Raw genomic sequence first — 22089 nt, 5'->3', positions numbered from 1 at the left:
TGCCAAAGTGTTTATATGTGCTTCACATTCACGGCACAGCCTGATCCATATTCTCCAGTTTTGAAAGTACAAATTTTCCCAGTTGCCCAGGAGCTGCCGGTTTCATCGAGCAATCTGCAACAAATGTTATATAAACCTAATTATGTTCATTTCTATGGGGCCATTTTTTCCCTGACATCCATGCCAGGTGAGTGAAACGCGCTATATAAATCATCAGTTTATAAATCATCTCCCCTAACCTCCCTGCACTTCCCAAACCCAAGTTGGGGACCTACTTCTCATGTATTGTCGGAGACAGAATGTCTGGCTCCTTCCCAGATCGATAGGCGCACCACCGCCCAGCAAGGAGGCCTCTGGGGAACCCGAGAGAGGACAGAGCCACCAGACGGCCTGAGTTCATTTGCGCTTTCCACTTGCCTATGATTATCAGCCGGAGAATATTCTCCTGAGATGGATGAGATCGGGTCTATTTCAAATGACTTCGAAAGGACAATGCTGTCATCGCGTACTTGAGGAAATTGCCGGCTGTACAGAGAGGAAGGGAAGTGACTTTCTGCAGTGTGATAGTGAAGCATGACTATAAAATGAAAAGCAATTTAAATGTATTACTGGACAAAAACCATTAGCCCAATGAACATAAATAACCTTATGGAAGAAGGGCACCTGTTTCCAGATAACTTCTCTTTAGTTTCAGAGAAATTTCTCTCTTACTGGAAGGCTGTTGAGTGTCACTAAGGGGGTTTACAAGTGAAACATGTTATCAAGGAGTTAGATTTTTCCACTTGTGTAAACAACTCCACTGAAATTACTGTGACTTTTTTTTTTTTTTTTGCAGGCAGGGAAGCCGCTAACAACTGGTACAACTAGAACCAGGCAATTTTGCTTTCTGAAAGAAGGGTTGTCAACTCCTGATTATTCCTCTCAGATTATCCTCACAGATACTGCCAAATTCCTGTTGACATCACCCACACCATTACCCACGCCATTAAATTCTCTGTATTGTTAATGCTGTCTCTATTTAAACAGATTCAGCAAGAACTGGAAGAAAGGGGACTGTAAATAGCTAGGCTCACGAAAGGTGAGAAGCTTAGAGGCCCCAATATGACCTTAGGCTGGACCTGGAGCTCCAGGTGGGTGGAAGTTTGCAGGTGCGTCCCTGTTCTGGGATGACATCATCGGGATGGTCACGACGCAGAGTTATCATCAAGACTCCTTTATGACATCAACAGTTCACTGAAAGAGTGTATACGGCTGCCTACTGTGCCCTTGAGTCCCCAAGGGTGGTACCCTCCTCCCAGGAAGCTGAGACTGTAGAGCAAGATGGCAGTCAGCAGCCCTAGCAAATGTGTGCACCTCTGAGCCAACATGCAGCCTGTCAGTTCCCTTCACGCTTTTGTCCTAGTATTGTTTGTTGCTGTTTGCTTGTTTGCCAAAAGAGGAGAAGGAGTCTCTAGGACAATCACCTTGGACTCCAAAAAAAAGAAAAAAAAAAAAAGGAATCTCCTGTCTCAAAGTAGGCGCTCCCCAAGGGGACCTGGACTACCTGGTGCCCCAAGATGAAGGCTGAGAACTCGTAGAGGAGGACCACCCACGTGAAGAATATGGGGTGAGGACTGCCAGATGCAGGTCCTCTAAAGACCAGGTCCTCTCTCAATAAAATCTTCAGCCCAGCACAAACAGAAAACAGCCATTCCCATCACAGCCAAGGTGGGAGGAGGGGCGGCCAATCTGCACAGCTCTGTAACACCTAGCTAGCTCAGTGCCAATACACAACAAACAACCAGAAATCCCCACTGATGGGGCAGGCCTTTTCCCCTACACCCCCGGACCTCTCTATGACCAGAATCAAACTACCTCACCTCTTCATTTCAGTATTTCTGATGTGGGCATTACAGCATCTACTTCCCAGTGGGCATTTTGTGGATGCAATGAGATACTACATTTGAACAAATGTCATAAACTTGAAAGTACAATTTACAAATGTAATGGTTAAAAAATTAGAATGCTTTACAAGACTAAGGCAAGTCATAGACCGGGAGAAAATATTTGCAAATACGTATTTGATAAAGGATACATATCCAAACTACTCAAAAAACTCTTAAAACTTAAGATGAAAGGGGTGCCTGGGTGGCTCAGTGGGTTAAAGCCTCTGCCTTCAGCTCAGGTCATGATCCCAGAGTCCTGGGATCGAGCCCCACGTCAGGCTCTCTGCTTAGCAGGGCACCTGCTTCCACCTCGCTCTCTCTCTGCCTGCCTCTCTGCCTACTTGTGATCTCTGCCTGTCAAATAAATAAATAAAAATCTTAAAAAAAAAAAAAAAACTTAAGAAGAAAATAATCCAATTAAGAAGGCAAAAGACCTGAACAGACACCTCACTAAAGAAGATACACAGATGGCAAATAAGCATATGGTAAGATGATTGCCATCCTATGTCCTTAGGGACTTGCAAATTAACACGAAGTGCCGCTATCTGCCTACTAGAGTGGCCCAAATCCCAACAATCCCAAATTCTGGCAGGGATGTGGGGCAACCAGAACTCTCCTCATTCATTGCTGGCGGGAATACAAAAAGGTACCGCCATTTTGGAACAGTTTGACGGTTCCTTAGGAAACTAAACATAGGCTTACCATAGAATCCGACAGTTGTCTCCCTGGGTAAACGTACCCAGATGAGTGGAGAACTTACATCCATACGAAGAACTGCATGTGAATGTTCCTAGAAATAAATAAGTAAAAACGCCCAGAACTGGAAGGTCCAAGATGCCCCTCAACAGGCCTAGGGATAAACAAACTGTGGCATAACCATGCGATGAAATGTGTTATTCCATGCTTTAAAAAAAGAGAATTTTCAAGACTGAAAAAGACATGGCGGAAGCTTAAATACATATTGCTCAGGGAAAAAAGCCTGTTGGAAGAGGCTACAAACTGTAGGATTCCAACTAATGACATTCTGGAAAAGGCAAACCTGTGCAGACTGAAAGGATGAGTGGTTGGGGGAGGGGTGAGGAGATGAAACGGGACATTTCATTTGGTGAAACCATTCTGTGTGATGCTGTAATGGGTGATATGTGACATCACGCATTTGTCAAAACCTATTGAATGTATACCACAAAAAGTGAGCTTTGAATCAAAGGATGAACTTCAGTGAATGAGGCTATGTCAGTATTGGCCCACCGCAGGTGCCCCACTCTGCTGCTAAAAGTGAATGACAGAGGGACCTGATGGGGGGGGGGGGCAACGGGTTATGTGGGTATTCTCTGAGCCTTCTGCTCAGTTTTATTGTTTTAAAATTTGTTTATTTATTTGAGAGAGAGAGAGACCGCAAGCAGGGAGACAGGCAGAAGGGGAGGGAGAAGCAGACTCCCCGCTGAGCAGGGAACCTGAACTGAACGGGACTCAATCCCAGGACCCAGAGATCATGACCTGAGCAGAAGGTAGATGCTTTATTTTTTTTTATTTTTTATCTTTTTAAAAATTTTTTTTTCCAAAGATTTCATTTGTCGGGGAGGGAGAGAGAGAGCGAGAAGTAGTGGGGGGAGGGGCAGGCAGAGGGAGAACCAGGCTCCCCACGGAGGATGGAACCGATGTGGGACTCGATCCTAGGACCCCGGGATCAAGACCCCAGCCGAAGGTAGATGCCGGAGCAACTGGAGCCACCCAGGCAAACATTTTAACCAACTGAGCCACTCAGGAGCCCCTGCTCAGTTTTTCTACAAACCTTAAGCTAGTATAAACAATAAAGTCTATTTATTAAACAAAATATTGGAAAGTTTCCTCCATGTGTCTATTTCACAAATATCGCCAAAAAGGAGCAGTTTAGTGGCTGAAAATCCACATTAATTTCCTCATCGACATTCTTCTGTTTAATGAAGTAGGTAAACTGTCCGGGGGAAATAAGGTGTTTTTTTTTTTCCCCCTACAATTTTCTTCCTTTGGGACTCAATAAAGTGAGGGTTTCTTTTTTTCCCTACCTTGGATGGAAAAAACAAATCATTACTAAACTTTTCCTGAATTGGCCCATCTATAAGAAGAAAAAAAACCTGGGAAATTCTACATCTAAATGATAATAGAAAGTTCTCCTCTGAGGGAGGACAGCTCCCCCATTTTACACAGGTATCCCAGCGTGGCTCCATATATAAAAGAATAATTTTACAAGCATAATCATCAGAAAATCCCGATGGCTCTCTGAGGGAGGGTAGTTACCTTGCCCTGTTTGACTAACCCACTCTCATACTTTCGGTGTGGAGAAATGACTCACCAGCTTTACCATTTCACATCAGGTTTGGAAGTAATATAACATTTATTAGGGCCTGGAAAAAAAAATCTGAGAAGCATGAATCTATTTTGAGAGGTGATAGACCTTTACTCTCTCATGAATTTGTTTACCCATCCACTCAGCAAGTATTTACTAAGGCTCCTGAAACTGGGGGCTTGAGCTGCGTGTGGACGATGGGAGGAACGGCCTCGTTTCTGCCTCAACAAAAATCACAATCTGTTGGGAGGTTCCTGAGACAAGAAACCTGAGAATGGCTCCTGGAGGGAGCCAGGAAAGCTTCCTGGAGGAGGGGACTGAGGAAGCCTGTAATCTGAGGAGAGCCTTCTGACCTGTGTCTGATAGATGCAATCAGAAGCCATATTGCAGACCCAGGAATAAATACCCTCTGTTTTGTTTCTGTAGGAAGCAGGAAGACCATGGCATGAGGAGAGAGAAGCATTTCTAAGTGAGCAGAACCGTTAGAAAATCTGTAATTTAATCCTACTTCTTTACTACATCTTGGACTCTTTGTAATGGTTCAGCTGGCAGTGCTAAAGTCCCCATTACTTTTATTTAATTGGGTTTACACAATAAAATTATGATCTTCAGCAGTACTAAATTAGAAATTGTAATCCCTTTTTGAGCTTTTGTAGGAAAGGTATGAACTCTTTTGCCTTTTACCATCCCCATCCTTTTCTTCCACACGGGCCATCAGGGCTGCCCAGACTTGGGTGCACCTGCCGTGCAGCGATGAGGGAGGGGCGGGTGCTCTTGCCGGCGAGATTCGAGCCCTGTTTGCAAGGCAGGCTGACCCTCACTTGAACGGCTCATTCTATTCTGGGGCACCTGTGTGGCTCAGCCAGCTAAGCGGCTGTCTTCGGCTCAAGTCTTGATCCCAGGGTCTTGGGATCGAATGCCAAGACTCTCTGCTCTGTGGGGAGCCTGCTTCTCTCTCTCCTTCTCCCTCTGCCTCTCCCCCTGCTTGTGCTCTCTCTCTCTCAAATAAATAAATATAATCTTAAAAACAAAACAAATCAAAAAACAAACCTGGCCTATTCTTAAGGCATCAACAAATTTGGGGTGCCAAAAGTAACATTTTAAAAAATTAGTAAAATGCTAAGTTGACACCTGCTATTGTATTTGTTAAGTCCCAACAGGAAATGGGGCAAATTTGAGTTTAGGAAGGAGACTCTTCACCACGGTGTAGGGAAACCACAGAAGAAGGGTCCTGGGGCTGGTAGCAGTGGGCCCTGTCACTCTTCTCCCCCTATTCCCCCAGGCCTGAAGGGTCCAGGTCCCAGAAAGTTACCTTTCCAGACAAGTGGGGAGGGCAGGTGAGAGAGAGCCACTGTCAGATACGGTGGTAATGGCTTCACTCTCCCTCCTCCTTCTAGTCTCCTGCTGTGTTTTCCATGAGCCAAACCCATCTGGAGCGCAGATCAAGAAGGCCTGGGGGGCAAGTCAGTTCCTGTAGCCTCCCAGGACACAGAGCAGGGTGGAGAGAGGGGGAGTGGACTAGGCCAGCAGACGAAAGATACCCAGCATGGGATATGATGGATTCACGGATGGCACCAAAGGAGTCTTGGCGTATTTTACATCGTAGTATATTATTTTGAAACATAGGGTGGGGGGAAAACCCTCACTTTTTTTCCATGTTCTAGCCCTCTGAAAGTCTCAGTTGGGCCTCCCCATTTGGTGTGTCTGGCCTGAAGAGGAAGGGTGTTCAAATGTGGTACTTTTCAGTCAGCTCCAGCCCAGAAAATCAGAGGCTCCCCAGGAGCGACCATATGTTTTGTTCAGCTGAGTGCGCCGGGCTCTGACCTTGTGAGGAGCTGGGCTGTCAGCCTGAAGGGCAGGGCAGAGCGGGAACCAGGCAGGCTCCACACACACACCCTGTCTCTCTGCACTCGGTGTCTGTCTGGTGACGAGGGCACACCGGGGCCTGTCAGTCATGGGGAGATGCATCCTTCAGGAGGCAAGCTGTCCCACCAGAGGGGGAAAAACACAGAGTCAACATACACCCAATTTAGGAAAAAATTGGGGTCAGCACAGGGCACCCGATGGATTTTTCCAGGGGAAAATGGTCGTGGTTATTTAAAAATGCTGATACCTCTCACTAGCTCTCGGCGGATAAAAGCACTTGCATCTGTACTCGATACCAAAACAGAGCATTTGTATTTAAATATTTGAGTTAAACATATCTTGTGTTTGTCAAGCATTAATGCTGTTGACATTGTTCCACAGTGGCAGTCTTTAGGGAGTTGGAATCCGTCTTCAATATTAGTCAACAAACCTTAGAAAACATTTGAATAGGAATCAGGACTGTGTCAGCTACTCAGAGGGGCCCTTGCATCGGGGAAGAGAGATGAACTCCTGCCGCCATGGGGAGGGCAGGGAGGCTGGGGATCTTAGAGATCCACAGAGCTGGCTGCCATTCTTGCTCCTGCTGATCTCACACGGCAAGGCAAGCTGCGTCCTGTGTGGAGCCTCCAGCCTCCAGCCCCCTAAGCAAGATGGGCCTCCTCTCTGGACTGAAGCTCTCCTGGTCCCTTCCAGGCCAGCATCCACTTTGAATTCCTAGAAAACTCATCTCTAGCCTGCTGAGGCTGGCCTCCACTCTTGACTCCACTTCCCTCTGCTTAGCCAGGCCTCTAACTTCAGAAGCTCTGTCCTAATGTCTAGGGCGGCGGGGGTTGGAGGGAGATAATTCTACCAGAGGGGAGTTGAGCCATTGAGCAGGTGGCCGAGGTGACCAAGGTGCCTGTGTTGATATGCCCCTCTGTATCAGGAGCGTCCCCATTTCACTCCCCTGACCTCTTGCTTGCCCGCCAGGGACCCTCCATGCCAGCTGTGGCCCAAGGCTGAGAGGGCCACGGAAGGGGCCGGGAGGAACTCCTCACCATCTTTTCTATTCGGACCATGTAGCCCTCTGAGCCGGTTCTGTTTTAAGAGCCTGATGTCAAGAGTGCTTAATTTAATGGGCCTCACATGGGTTAAGAAGGAAATTAGAGCACCGACTGAGAGCTCTAAGTTTTCCTCAGTGGCTTGGGACTGGCTGGGGCAGCTGGCTTGAAGGAGGAGGCTAACAAGATGGCGTCTGTGCCATGCAGAGGGACAGAGTGACAGCCCTGGGGACGGGAAGGAAGAGGGATCCGGTGCTGTGAGGGCCAGAGCCAATCCAGAGATGAGATGACAGTTCGCTCTGCCCACCCCGCCTTTTCCTGCTCTCCCCAGGCTTCTTTCCTTCCTCCTTTCCTGCACCTCCCCTACCCAAGCCTGGGCCTAGGGGTGGGGTCCATGTTCTCCAGGCCATGCTATTCTCTATTCTGGGGAGAGGAGAGGGAAGAATCCCCTGTCACTGCAGTTTGGGACCTGGGACTTGTGGGGAGTTGGCATGTCCCTTTGAGAATATGTGTGAGGCAGCACTACCTCCGTGCCCAGGCCAAGCAGGGATGAGATGTCACAGGGGGGCTGGACATGGGGCTGCTCGGGAGATGATATGTTTCTGTCACTTGTCAGGGCCTAGAGACATGATCTGGGCCCTCATCATCTAACTCTACTCCCCACAGAGAGATACGTGTGCCGAAGAGGAAGCCCCTTTCTTTAACACCCCACAAGGGACCCCAACACGTGAATTCCCAGCCCTGGATCCTCAGGGACCCAGTAGCCAATTCTCACCTCCCTTGAGCTATTCCTTCTGGAAGAGCATCCGCTTCTACAAACACAGCTGCTGCCCCCAAGGCCATTAATAACCGGAACCTCCACATCTGGAGGTGGGACCTCACAGCTCATTGCCCTTGACCTTCAGCAGCATTCCGTCAGTTGACCCCTCTGCCTTCCCAGACTTCTCTGCTTCAGCAGTGGCAGCCCCCCAGCCGCCTGCTTTTCAAACCACCTGGCCGGCGAAGCCCGTCCCGTCACCTTCACTGCTTCTACTAGGTTATTGAGGCCTTCTGGTCAGGAGTTCCTTCCACCGAATCAGTGCCCGAGGCTGCTGCATAGCAATCTCCTTCCTTGATTAGAGCATCTTAATTATGCTCTAGGAATTTGCTTAAACAGATTAATCATTCTCGAAGACAAATTTAGAAGCGGCGCTTGCTGAGGGCTCTGCTCTGAATATCCCCTGGGACATTCTGATTACACCTGCCTACTGGGCCCTTGCCAGGGCTTTGGGTGCATCCGGGACTGGGACACTGACCGAAAGCTCGATGCACCCTGCACGCTTCTCTTTGCTCCTCTGGCTCTAAAATGGAGTTAAGGCCTTGTGGTGAAATGGAGGCTGGAGGGTGGAGTAGGGGTGGGGTGCCCTGGGGTTCTGGCTTCTAGAGTACAGTCTGCACCCTGGGAGTGGGACTAGAGACTTCTCCTCAGTGAAATTCAAGTCTTGGTCCATGCCTTTATTGGTAGCATCCTGGACCCACAGTGGTTCTCATTAAAATCGCTAGCTTTAAAAACTACTGGGGGCGCCTGGGTGGCTCAGTGGGTTAAAGCCTCTGCCTTCAGCTCAGGTCATGATCCCAGGATCCTGGGATCGAGCCCTGCATTGGGCTCTCTGCTCAGCAGGGAGCCTGCTTCCCCCTCTCTCTCTGTCTGCCTCTCTGCCTGCTTGTGATCTCTGTCTGTCAAATAAATAAATAAATCTTTAAAAAAAAAACAACTACGGACGTTGGCACGTCACCGCGGACCACCTTTAATCAGAATCTCCATGATCCACCATCTTTATTTTGAGAAATCACCTGGCAGAGCATGCCCCGTGCTTCCCAGGTACAGCGAGGGAGAGAACCACAGCAGAATCTGGTTTTGCTTCTGTGCATGTCAAGTATAGAGAATCAGCCCAGAGCCTTCGGTCCTGATGACAGATTGCTAAGAATGGGAAGTCATGTGTGATCTATCCGAAGTGGGTTTTCACAAACCCTTCACAATGCAATGCTTCACAGTGGCTAAAACCAGGGCTTTGGACCAACCTGTATGGATCTAAGTGCTGTTTTACTATTTCCGAGCTCTGTGACCCTGGATAAGCGATTTACCCACTCTGAGCCTCAGTCTTCTGATACGGATTGCACCAATTTCATACAACTGTAGAGGGAGGGAGGTGAGATGATATAAGCAAAGAGCTGAGAGTAGTGTCTGGCATATAGTAAGCTCAATAAAAATTAGCTATCATTCGGGGCATCTGGGGGGCTCAGTTGGTTGAGCATCTGACTCCTGGTTTTGGCTCTGGTCATGATCTCAGGGTTGTGAGATCAAGCCTGACACTCAGTGCAGACTCTGCTTGAGAGTCTCTCTCCCTCTCCTTCCGCCCCTCCTGCTCAGGTACTCTCTCTCTCTCTCAAACAAACAAATCTTTTTTTTTGAAAAATAGCTATCATTCTTTTCCTCGTTATTCTCCTTAACATTACCATTGGGTTCAAGGCTAGAACACCATGTGCGTAAGAAGCCCGGCAGTAGACTTCTCCTCATGTATTTTCAGGGTTCTCAAGAGAGAGAGAACCAATAGGATGTGTATGTGTATGTATGGAGAGAGGGAGAGCTTTATTACAGGAATTGGCTGATATTGTGGAAGCCGAGAAGTCCCACAGTCTGCCATCTGCAAGCTGGAGAACCAGAAAAGCTGATGGTATAAATCAGTCTGAGTCTGAAGGCCTTACACATTTCTGAGGGCAAGAGAAGATGGATGTGCCAGCTCAAGCAAAGAGAACAAACTTGCCCTTCTTCCGCCTTCTGGTTTTATTCGAGACTTCATGGTTTTGGTGTTGAGGCTCTCCTTCACTCAGTCTACTGATTCAAATGCTGAACTCTCCTGCAGACACCCTCACAGACACCCTGAAATGATGTTTTTCCAGCTCCCTGGGTGTCCCTTTGCTCAGTCAACTTGACACATAAAATCAAGCGTCGCGCCTAGCCATGCTCATGCCCACCCATGAGCCATCTGCTCAACCGGAAACAACTCCATGACGGTTCTTCTGCCAATACCGTCCCGTGTATGGAATAACCAGAAATTGAAATGCGTTCTTTTCAGGGTTTCTAGTCATATTAAGAGCCAGATTCATCTATTGTCGGAAGATTGTCTTTTGGAAATTTTTTAACAGTTGGAAGAGAGCCAAAAATAAACAAAGCCAACCTACTCAAAAGAGTGAACTATAAAAACAAATAGAAATAGAGCCTTCAGTTAAAAAAAAAAAACGTGTTTTTCAGGTCATCACGGTCCTGGGTGAACCAAGCTTTATCTTTAAATCTTGTCACATAAGTAACTGCTAATACCATAGTTTTGCAGGGAGAGTGTGGCAAGCTCTGGGCAGGAGAACTGGGAGGGGCTGGAGAAGGCGCCAAGCACTGTGTAGGAGCCAAGTGAGATAAACGAGCAGAATCTTGCCTCCCTAAACTGTGCCAAGCAGTATGCAATTAACTCTGGAGGCCAGGAGACTCGTTTTATTATGTAGAAAGAGTAGCGTGGAAGGAGTTTATAGACAGATCTAGAGAGGGAAAAAATCCGAGGCAGAGAAGCTGATCAGGCGCATGTTTAATCAAGGGAGTAGAAAAATGCAAAATATTTAGGCATTTGTTAGTATTGTGCTTGAAGCATTCGTCTCTTCAGGAAAAAGAAATACAAGTGATCCAAGTTTATAACTAAGACATATCTTTGGCACCGGCAACTGTATGGAATGTAAGACCACACTTTTAAAAAAAAAAAGATTTACATTGCTACATTGAGATAATTTCTTCTTCTTTCTAATGTCGCTTCTATAGACAAATGTTAAAATATGTTTGACTTTTCATTTCACATCAAGAAATACTTTTTATGCATCTCAGTGTGTGTGATACCATGGGACATATTAGACTAAATTAAAGATATGATCTCTGTCTTTAGAAAAAAAATCATGGCCTAATCGGAGAGGCAAGGGAAAGCAGGTGAACAGTTCACCATTTGCGAAGACAACAAAAGTGCCCATTACATTGGAAGTTCCAAAAGATCGCAACTGCTTCGAGGGTGGCGTCATGGAGAAGTTGGAAAAGGAGCAGAACTTGGTGTAAAATGATCAGGGTCGAGTCTTGGTCCCACCAGTGACTGGCATTGTGATCTCTGGGCTCATTCCTGGTGGTCAACCTCAACTTCCTCTTCCGTTAACAGAGCTGAAGCGTCTGGGCTGTTGTCTCCTGTTGTCCCGATCTCGTACGTATGCAGCCCATTCCTTAGGTCCCTGTAGAAAACTTCTCATTTATCTTAGAATTTCACCTTGGCAGCAATTTTCAAAAGATTTGAAGGGTTAGTATATTTGTGGAGGGATTAGACATGGTCTACGTGCCCCGGGCTGGAAGCAAGACAGATGCAGGCAATAGAAAGGTTGAGAAAGGGCCAGCCTGAGAAAGACACTTGCTCACCTTCACGACAAAAATAGGAAGCACTCTCGGCGTCGGGAGGGCTGGGTTTCATGTCCCTAGTGGTGTTTAGAGAGGGACATAGCAGAAATGATTCAAGCATCAGAGGATCTCTTTTCCAGACATGAAGTAGAATTAAAAATGGCACTAAATGAGTCTCATCAACATGCAAGGAGAGTACAAGGCAGGAGGCGGCCTTCTGGTTGAAGACTAATGAGAAGGTTTCAATTTAGGAGGTTTTTACTGCAATGAGCTGACTTTGAATCTAATACCTTTTTTTTCTTACTCTTTTCTGAGATAAATCTATTTTAAATAATTCTTAAAATATATTGTACTCAGTGCAGATAGGAGACTTCCTCTCTTTCTGAAGGAAGTGATTTCAGTGAAGTTATTTAACCCTAACGTGCCTGCCGACAGTGTATTCAACCGTTCATGCTCTTGAGAATATATATGTTTAACCAAACCAGAGGGAAAATTAAATATGCCTCTTCTTCTTTTGAGACATCTAATTACCAAGAATTTAATTTAGTAGGGGGAATTCATTGTAGGCCATGTAAGCTATCAAATTGACTCAAATCAGTATTTTTCCACATGCCTATTATCGGCCTCTTAAAGAGCCATTCCTGAGGAGAGTTTTGCAATGATTATTGAAAATGATGTATTGTGCCCTATCTGAATGCCTGATGAAGTGGAAGCATTTATTGCTTTGTCTTAATTATGTATTTACCCAAATGTCCTTTGAGACAATCACTTCAAATACTCATTTCAATGAAATTTATTAGGAAAAAGTTCATATAAAATATTATGCGCCTGAAATCCCAAATTCAGCCATCTGGTCTAAAATACTGTGTCCAGGCAAGGCTTTACTCTATCTGACCTTGCAGTCGGGTCCTGAAGCCCTGCTCGGTCCTTCTATCACTGTCGCCGCCGTCCTGACCAGCAGGGCTGTGTGCCAGGGCCATGGCTGATGTCCCCTCCAGGGAAACGGCCATGTCGACTCCAGTCACTAAGCATGACCTCAGCAAGCTACACTGACTGGATTTGTCCACAGAGAAATGGAGTGGAGGGGGCAGCTCCCCTAAACATAGAAGTCTTCTGGGTTTTTCTGTACAAGCAACTTCTTCCCCCCTCCCCTTTTTTTAACTTTTTATTTTTATGCCTCTAAAGTCCTATAACACTACTATCCCCCTGAGTCTCAACCCTGCATATGTATTTTTATCTCGGGAAGATTTTGAAAAATACAGATGTTTGTACCTGAAATAGTGGTTCTTGAACGTCAGCATAGGAATCACTGGGAGAGCTTGTTAAACCCAGATGGCTCATTTCCAGAGCTCTGATTTGGTAGGTCTGCTGTAGTGCCCAGGTGATGCTCAAGTTCTTGGTTCAGGGACCACACTTCGAGACTTGTGATCTAAAGATAAGGAGTTAATTAGTCTTTGATGGGGCCTGGGCACTTATAGTTTTGAAAGCTCCCCAGGTGATTCTAATATGCAATTGGGGTTGAGAATTATTAAATCCGGTAGACCTCTTTCTTAGAAGCCCGTACTTTTAAATGTTCCTATCAAGGATAGGTGTGATGTGGAAAATCTTATGCTAAAGACAAAGGTAGCGTAACACCAATGGCCAGATGTTTAGAGTGACCTTATTTTAAATGCTCTTACTGGGGGCGCCTGGGTGGCGTGCGGTGGAACCTCTGACTCATGGCTTTGACTCAGGTCACGATCCGGGAGCTGGAGACCGAGCCCCGTGTCGGACTCCTCGCTCAGTGTGGAGTCTGCTAGGGATTCTTTCTTTCCCTCTTCTTCCCCCGCTGCCCTTCCCCTTGCTTCAGTTCTCTCTCTCTTTCATTCTCTCTAAAGTAAATAAATAAGGAAAAACTTGAAAAAAATTTTAAAAATGCTCTTAATTAACTATGACGCCAATGACAGCTCTAGTTGTTAGCACATACAGTACTTGTAAGGCTGTGAGCAACTTCGTAAAAGAATTCTTACAGTGTACTTAAAAAAGACAACAAGCTCATGAAATGGCGTTCCCAAATATTTTCCAATTTGTTCTACTCAGACTTCACCAAGGTCCTTGTAAGAAGCTAACATAGTGTTGAACAAACATCGGGGAGCTACACAAACAAATGTGTTGTTGCCTATAACATGGGCGCACGATAAAACATTGCAGCTGAAACAGGCTCATTTGAAATCAGTGCCATCACTAAAGAGCTTTTAAAATCTTGATTTAGAATGAGATGTTATGCTGTTATCGTGTAGCACCCTGGATCAGTAAGGACACCATACGCAAAAACGATTTGAGAAAAAAAGTTACCTTTTTAATGATAAGCCACTGAAATAGAGTATTGGGTAGATACCTTTAAAGGCCCTTGGGAGTGTTTCTCCACATACACGTCCTGGGAACCCCACATCAGGACTGGCTGTGTGTATCACAAAGATCTCCGCTAGAAGTCATCCTAGGGAGGCTTTTACCAGAGAGTTGTAACAGTGTATTTGGCATATAGTGTTGCCTGTCAGGGATCACTGGGACTCTGGAGTGACTACTTTGTAATTTCATACAATAGGGATGTACTCTGTGTGGAATTCTTTAAGATCAATATGATTTAAAACAGGGATAAAGGGAACTTTCAAATATTAAAGTGGTGTTTGAATTTTAAGAATGTTTTTGAAAACCAAAAACCTAGAGCGAGCAAATAGGTCCCTTGTGAAAGCTACTTGCCATTACAGAGGGTTCCTTCAGATGGAACATGACGGCTAATGTTTGGACAGCACTTTCCAGTGTTCAAAGCACTTCTCCGTGTAGTGCTTATAGGATCCAGGATTCATAAAAAATGTTACTTTTTAGAAAAACTATCCCAAGAAGGAGAAGTAGAAAACACCTTTCCTGCTTTTGTTCAATGGTAATTTATCCACGATCTCTGTGTGTTTGATACCAGCTGAACTGGAGAGGGAGGGAAAGCCTCAAGCTTGGCAGGGATTAGTGGGGGGTGGGATGGCGGGTGGGTAAAGGAGAGGGATGATGAGAGACAAGGTATAGGTGGAAACCCACTGTCCCGGGTGAGGTTTTCCAAGGACATTCGAGTCCGGAGCTGATGGACCTGAAGGCTGTAGATGACCCCACCCAAGTGAGTGCAGAACAAGGGCTGAATTAGGACACTGTCATCCACCAGAAAGGAGTCAAGAGATGAAAGTAGACACTTGAGAGAGTTTCAAGATCAAGGGCAATGTAGCCCCAGGTGGGTCAAGATGCCAAAAAAAAACCCCCAAAAAACACCCAAACAACAACAAAAACAAGAAACAAACAAAAACTAAAAAACAAAACAAAACCAAACAAAAAACCCCACAAACCCCCTCCCCAAAAAACCCAAACCCAAACAAAGCAAAATGAACCAGGACAGAGATGAGAGCTCAGGACATGGGGCGTGGGGGCGCTGCTCCTCCCCGCACTCCCGCAGCTGACACCCTGCTCAGCAACATCCTCGGTGTGCTGGGATGCAACTCTCCTGTGGGCTCTTGTCTCCATTTTATGTGTGAACCCTGTGTCTTGGGTAACAGTTTCTTTTTAGTAGAAATCGATTACATGCTTTCATGTATCAAAATGTATAAATGTATCAAAATAATAGACCCCCATCTCAGATTATCTGAATATGCTGAAGTCATAACTTCTGATAAAATTAAGAAATCTTACTGTTTCTCATCATCTCTGTGTGGGAGGAGGATGGAACCAGGTTCATCTACAGCCTTTCCTATTGCCATAGAAAATAAAGAGAGAGCTCAGAGAATTCCAAAAGCACATTCTTAATCCTCTTCATTACCAAACTAGAAAGAGTATCAATTCCCTTCTTTCTACACACACACAATAAAGAGTCCCAGGCGTGAGTCCTTATCGCCCTCATTCCTCTGCTCGAAAGAAGCTTACCCAGCTCCATCCTGTCCATGTGACTCGGCTCCCTGTTCCATCCCGGGAAAAAAGGATGATGCTGCTTCCTATTTGCAAGACCTATTCCTTTCACTTTCTGACTCACATTTTTATCTCTCTTTTCACAGAAGCTGATTCAACAAACACATATTCAGTTATACCTTTCCCTTCATGTCACGCAGTCACGGGAGCGGAGACAGATGAATGTGGCATTTACGCCAGAGCACTGAAATGCCTTTGCATGAGGTTAAAGAGCCTCATTCCTAAAGAGGAATACTAGGTATTCCTGTACCAGCAGCTTTGTGACGGCTCCATCTTGGTAATGAAGTAGCCGTTGCTTCGTGAATGGGCACGGCTGGCTCCTTCCTTGCAGCCGCCTTCCCCTTGTGGGGAATCCTCGGAGCGCCCCCTTACATGGTGCTTACAGGAACGTGCCCAGAGGTTCTGAAAGCAAGGGCAGACGTCGACACCCATTTCGTACATGGATCTAGCCCTGTTGCTGCTAACAACACCGAGAACCTGAAACGGACCTGCCTCTACCAGAGAGCAAGTTGTGGGAGTGGGCCTGGCGTTGGAGTTGAAGTTCTTGCAGGCTGGGGAAGTAGGAGAGGGCAGCTGGGGCCCTGGGTGGGGGTTCCAGGGGCCAAGCACACCCTAGTTATATAGAGGCAAACAGGGAGGGCCTCGGATTGCAGTAGAAGGAAAAGGGCAGGGACGCCTGGGTGGCTCAGTCGGTAAGCATCTGCCTTCAGCTCAGGTCATGATCCCAGGGCCTGGGATGGAACACCACATCCAGCTCTCTGCTCAGCAGGAGGCCTGCTTCTTCCTCTCCCACTCCCCATTGCTTGTGTTCCTTCTCTCACTGTCTCTCCCTGTCATAAATAAATAAAATCTTTAAAAAAAAAAGAAGAAGAATTAGAAGGGCATCCTGATGGGTGAGCTGAGCCCACCAGGGGAGCAGGCAGGCCCTCCAAAGGCATAGAGTTATGATGGGGCCAGCTTCATTGGCCAACAGCCTGTGCAGAGGTCCAGGGCCCTGAGCTTGGCTTAATGCTTTGTTCTCATGGTCTTCAAACTTGGTAATCTTCATTATTATAATTATAATAGTAACTATTATAATTATAATAATAATTATTATTTTAAGTAGGTTCCATTCCCAGTGTGGAGCCCAATGCAGGGCTTGAACTTACGACCCTGAGATTAAGACCTGAGCTGAAATCAAGAAATCAAGAGTCAGATGCTTAATCATTTGAGGAACCCAGGCACCCCGAAACTTAGTAATTTTTTTTTAACAAGGCAGCTTAAGTAAGATTGAAGGTTGCTGACACTCAAATTTTTGTGGCTGCCTAACAGTGATTTCCCAGTTGGCAGGTGACATGCTTGTGTTCTAAAAGTAAAACAGACACGGAAACCAGCTGCCCTGAATTGTTCTCACCCCAGAAAATTGATGGCAAATTCCAGAGTTTCACGAAAGAAACTATGGATCGGACTTACCGATGGGGCTTGATTTGAGAACCTGCTGATGACATCCTCCTGTAATGATTTAGGATCGACATAAAACTAGTTTTTGTCAATGCACTTCTCATTGTCTGCAAATGCTCTGTGCCCATGAGGCCCTGTACCCATGGCCTCAAATGCTTTTAGGGGCTGCGTGACTCTGGAGTGTCCCCTTGGACCCACGGGGACAGCTCTAGTCCTTTGGAACTAAGGCAAAATGTTCCACCAGCCTTTCGCCTTCTGATCTGAGCGTCTCCAGTCTTTGCCCATTACTGGATTTCCACCACTCCTGTGCCTCCCCGTGACATGCGCAATGGACAGACTTGAAGTGGCAGCCGTGATCTCAGTAAGAGATAGGCTTGCACCCCTTTGGGCAAACCTCGTAAATGTGGAGGCGTTGGGCATTGAGGAGTCATGTTGATTCTGAATAGCCAGAATGACGGGTTTGGGGAAGTAGTTAAGCCAAGAAAGGCCTTCCCTGCTGGCAGACCCGCGGCTGTGGCCATGATTGCCACTTCTCCTGGTCTCAGGTTCAATAGTCACAACTTTCTTCCTGCTCCTCACACCCCCAATTAGAGGCGGTGACAATGGTCAAAGGTCAAGCAGCCACCAAGTTTATCATTTAGACAGGATGAAAGTTTTCCTCCCTGAGGAGGAGATTACTTTTCATGTTTTTTTTTTTTTTTAAAGATTTTATTTATTTATTTGACAGAGAGAGAGATCACAAGTAGGCAGAGAGGCAGGCAGAGAGAGAGAGGAGGAAGCAGGCTCCGCGCAGAGCAGAGAGCCCGATGCGGGGCTCGATCCCAGGACCCTGAGATCATGACCCGAGCCGAAGGCAGCGGCTTAATCCACTGAGCCACCCAGGCGCCCCTACTTTTCATGTTTGATCTCTGCCTTCTCTATAGCAAAATGGTTAAGTCCAAAGTCTCTGAAGGCAGCCTGCCTGGGTTCAAATCCCAGCTCTGACAGTTGTTCTGTAACCTTCAGCAAACCCTTTAGCTTTTCTGGCCTCAGTTTTCCTAACTGAAAAATTGACTCCTGCCTCATTGGTGAGGATCAAATGCATTGGTCATCTTGGTCAATTCCGGCCGTTACAACGGAAATACCACAGGCTGTGGGTGGCCTAAACAGCAAGCATTTCTCTCTCACAGCTCTGGAAGCTGATGGTTCTCTTCCTGGTTCACAGATGAGTGTGTTCCTGTTGTGACCTCACATGGCGGAAGGGGAAAGAAAGCTCTTTGGGGCCACTCATACTGGCCCTCATCCCAACCAAAGGCACCACCTCTTGATACTATCGCACTGGGGGCTGGGCTGCATTGTGTGTGCTGGAGGAGGTCACCAGCCCTGAGTCTCTCACTGTTGCATGGAGAGCAGCGGGGCGTGCCCAAACGATTCAGCGGCCGTAGCTCGTCCTTATTTGTCCGCCCACCTCTTCCGATGGGGACATCAGTTCCTTTCCTCGTTTATATCTTTCCTGTTTGGACTTAACTCCTCCAAGGTGAGGGTGTGGGCGGAGCTGTACGGCAATTCCTGATTATTAACCCATCATTTAACCAATCAGTAGAGGTCTTACCATTTACACAAAGACATAGCACGAAAATTTTTCCTGCACGGAGTGGATGGAGGGTTGACCGACTTCTGGAGGCTTGGCCTGCTGATTGGGTCATGGCTGAGCTTCCTGCCTCTTGGCTGTCTAATGCGTTGACCAAATGTAGCATGTGACATACAAAGAGAGATGGATAGTCACGATGGAGTGCATTGCTTATGGGGTTCATTTAGGGTTCCCTAGAGTCCCATCAAGCCTAAAGCTCACTGGAAAGAATGGGAACCAAATCAAATCTATTATCAGAGTGGAACATCTCTTTCCAATGCACCTTATAACCAGGCATAACTCCAAGTCATGTAATCTGCAAAACAGAGATAATTACACCTGCCTGCTCTGTGTCTCACAGAGACGGTTTGAGGATTAATTAAATAATGACTGCCAAGAACACTGAACTCCTTTGAGATAATGCTCTACAAATGCAATCTTAGATTATTATTCAGAACTCCATTCTGTAAATATCAGGACAGACCTTCCACTTATGAGACCAGACCACATCTGCACTGCTGGAATTTCCCCAGAGCATAGAAAGCCTGTCTGGAAAATTCCTGAGACCACCATGTACAACTCAACGGATTCTCTCTTAACGGTTATCAGAGTCTAGCACCAGGCACTTGCATTTGGAGTTACAGCTGCAGTAGTAATGTTGCTCCTTCCAGAAGAAAATCTCTTCCATGGTTATGACCTCATTCAGCTGATTCCACTTCATGTGATTTTATCCTCCTCACTGAAGAGTGAGTGACCCATCATCCCAGTTTGCCATGAATGGCAGACTTCCCATGCTAAAATTGGGAATAGATCTGGGTAAACTGGGCTGGTTGGTCACCCTAACGTATGCTATCAAATACTCATGATCTGAATATGCTTTGTGACCTCGGAGAATTTACTTCTGAGTCTAGGGAAGCTGTTCTACAAAACGTTCCAAAAAAAAGTTTGGAACTGAGAATAATAAGAAATTATTTTGTACAAGGTACAGTCCTAAATGTTTTATGCTTAATACTCACCATAACTCCTGAAGGAAGACATTATCATTTCATCCATTTAATAGAGGACACCCAAGGACATAAAGCAATTTCCTTATGGTTATGCAGCTGGTAAATTGGTGGGAGTGATTCCCACCAATATTCCAACATAGGTGATGAGGTAATCTCCACGTGATACTACATCACTCAGAGCCCTTCCAAAGTGCAGAGTTCATGATTCTCCTACAAAAAGAAGGCATTTTTTCCTTTATTTTTATCTTAACAGCTCAAACTAAGGGTACAAATATAGGTGGATATTTTTTCTATTTCTCTAATTAAAAAAAAAAAAAATATATATATATATATATATCAGCTTAGGACACCCTATGCCAGATGGACAGCAAATCTGTTCCCTCCCTTTTGAGTATTCCCCCCTCACTGACTTGTCCCGGACAGCAAGATACACAGGACACAAGAGGACTCAGCATGGTTATGGGAGAGCATTCTGGAAGTCCTCTGCCCCCATTACTGCCATTGCTTTGTGCTATTGTGCATTGGCTCCAATGAGAGCTGGCCCCACAGGTTGACCTATCAGAGTGGCTGAGCCATCACTGGCCTGCCCTTCGCTTTCTGAGATGGACCAGACGCTCTCAGTGGCAGGAATAACCAGACATGACACTCCTTTTTTGACTTGCTGGAGTCACAGCTCTCTTTGCTCTGGGTCAGAATCGTGTCAGGCATCTGCCCCTGTGCATACAAACATTTCTCCCTTTGCCTCCCTAAAGACTCATGTATTTCGGGGTCAGGTTGCTTTACCTAAAAAAAAAAAAAAAAAAAAAAAAAAAAAGTGCTGATTACAACTCTCTTCCACTGCAATGGAGTTATCTGCGCACAGTCCTAAGGACAGTGGTCTTAGTTCCATTACCACAACAAGTTACCGGAGGCTGGGGGCTTCAACGCAGACCTTTATTTTCTCCCAGTTCTGGAGGTCTGAGATGGAGGTGTGTCAGCATGATTGGGTTCTGGTGAGGGCTCTCTTCCTGACTTGCAGACAGCTGCCTTCTCACTGTGTCCTCACAGGGTGAAGAGAGAGTTCTGGTGTCTTCTCCTCTTCTTATCAAAGCATGAATCCCACCATGAGGCGCCCCCTGCTCCCATGACCTCATTTAAACCTTATTCCCTCTCTAAGGGTCCATCTCCAAACATTCTCACATTAGAGATTAAGGCTTCAGCATATGAATTTAAGGGGTGGGAGGTCCCAGTTCAATGCAATGGCAAAGGCTAACTGATTCTTTTCTAAGGAACTTGTACCCCACCCCCTCCCGTAGGGAACAACAAAGTCGGGGAACCTGCAAGTGATTTACTCACCTATAGGGCCCGAGTCAAGGTGACTTCCTGAACACTCCCTTCTTTCTGCAGAAAACGAAAAAAATCCAAATCTCTTAAATCTCTACCTGTGAAAACTGCGTCAAAATGATGACTTAAGTTACCAATTTAAGACTTAAGGATTGGACTCTGGTTCCAAGTGGCCTTGGCATAGACCCATGTTCCTACACTTGATTTTTGAATTCAGAATTAAGATGAAAGTGGCTCAATCAAAAGCAAGTATTATCTCTTCCATTCTGTAATTAGCCATCATCATTAACTGGATGCCAATGCCTAGTCACACCATGTTTAGTGCTTCCACATACGCAGACGTGCTCGCGAATCGCAGAGCCCCAGACAGACACCACGTGAGGCAGAGGGAGATGTGACTGGATGGGTGGGATGGGAAGATTGGGCCATTTGGACTAACGGTCTCTGATTACCTAAAAACTGACTGATCGGACACGTTCTCTACATCAGAAGCTCCACCGGTGCTTCTAGCATCGGCCTTGTTTTTTGCTTGTTTTTGTTGCCATGCCCTTACCCACCCCACCACTCAAGCTTCGGTTTCATGAAAAAACAGTACATTTAAAGCTTAAGTATTTCCAAAAAATAATAATAAAAAAACAAAGCTTAAAGTGTTTCTTTGGTATCACGCCACCTTCCTGGGACTACCAGGAATAGTCTTTTTTCTAGGGAGGGTGAAAAAGCAGGTCAGTTATGAAATCCTATGCCTGGGATGGCTGGGGGGGTGGAAAACCCCCACTGCTATTAGTTGGGTATCTTTGTTGGAGGGGGATTGCAAGAATTAAATAAAACAGTGTACACAAAACAAAGCACTTAGCATGGTGTCGTGTGCAATGAATGTTAGTTGATTTTATTATTTTCATTCTCCTGTGGGACAAAGTTGTTATTTTTTTTTTGTATGACATAAGAACAGGCAGATGAATGAACATTTGTTGAATGAAGATTATCTAGACCAGTGGTTTCCAGAATTTTGAATTTCAAGGCCCATTAAAACTTTAAAAAAGAAATTGGGATTGATAGAGGGCTGCTTACTTCTTATTTTTCTAAGCTAAGGCATGAGAAAATTAATTTCCAGCTACT

At 45.9% G+C, this 22089-nt stretch overlaps 1 long non-coding RNA gene across 1 annotated transcript in view; it reads right to left on the bottom strand.

The window, feature by feature from the left end:
* Window positions 1-2223: 2223 nt before the first annotated feature.
* The window catches only part of LOC123940368, a 34099-nt gene continuing 14233 nt past the window's right edge, over window positions 2224-22089 (bottom strand). The window contains exon 5 of the long non-coding RNA XR_006818068.1: window positions 2224-2275. This is a non-coding gene — a long non-coding RNA (uncharacterized LOC123940368). The remainder of the gene's footprint in view (window positions 2276-22089) is intronic.

The sequence above is a fragment of the Meles meles genome, chromosome 4 (assembly GCF_922984935.1).
Source record: "Meles meles chromosome 4, mMelMel3.1 paternal haplotype, whole genome shotgun sequence".
In the NCBI taxonomy this organism is placed as follows: domain Eukaryota; kingdom Metazoa; phylum Chordata; class Mammalia; order Carnivora; family Mustelidae; genus Meles; species Meles meles.
The sequence above is the reverse complement of the archived record's forward strand: the minus strand, read 5'-3'. Positions and strand labels throughout refer to the sequence as shown.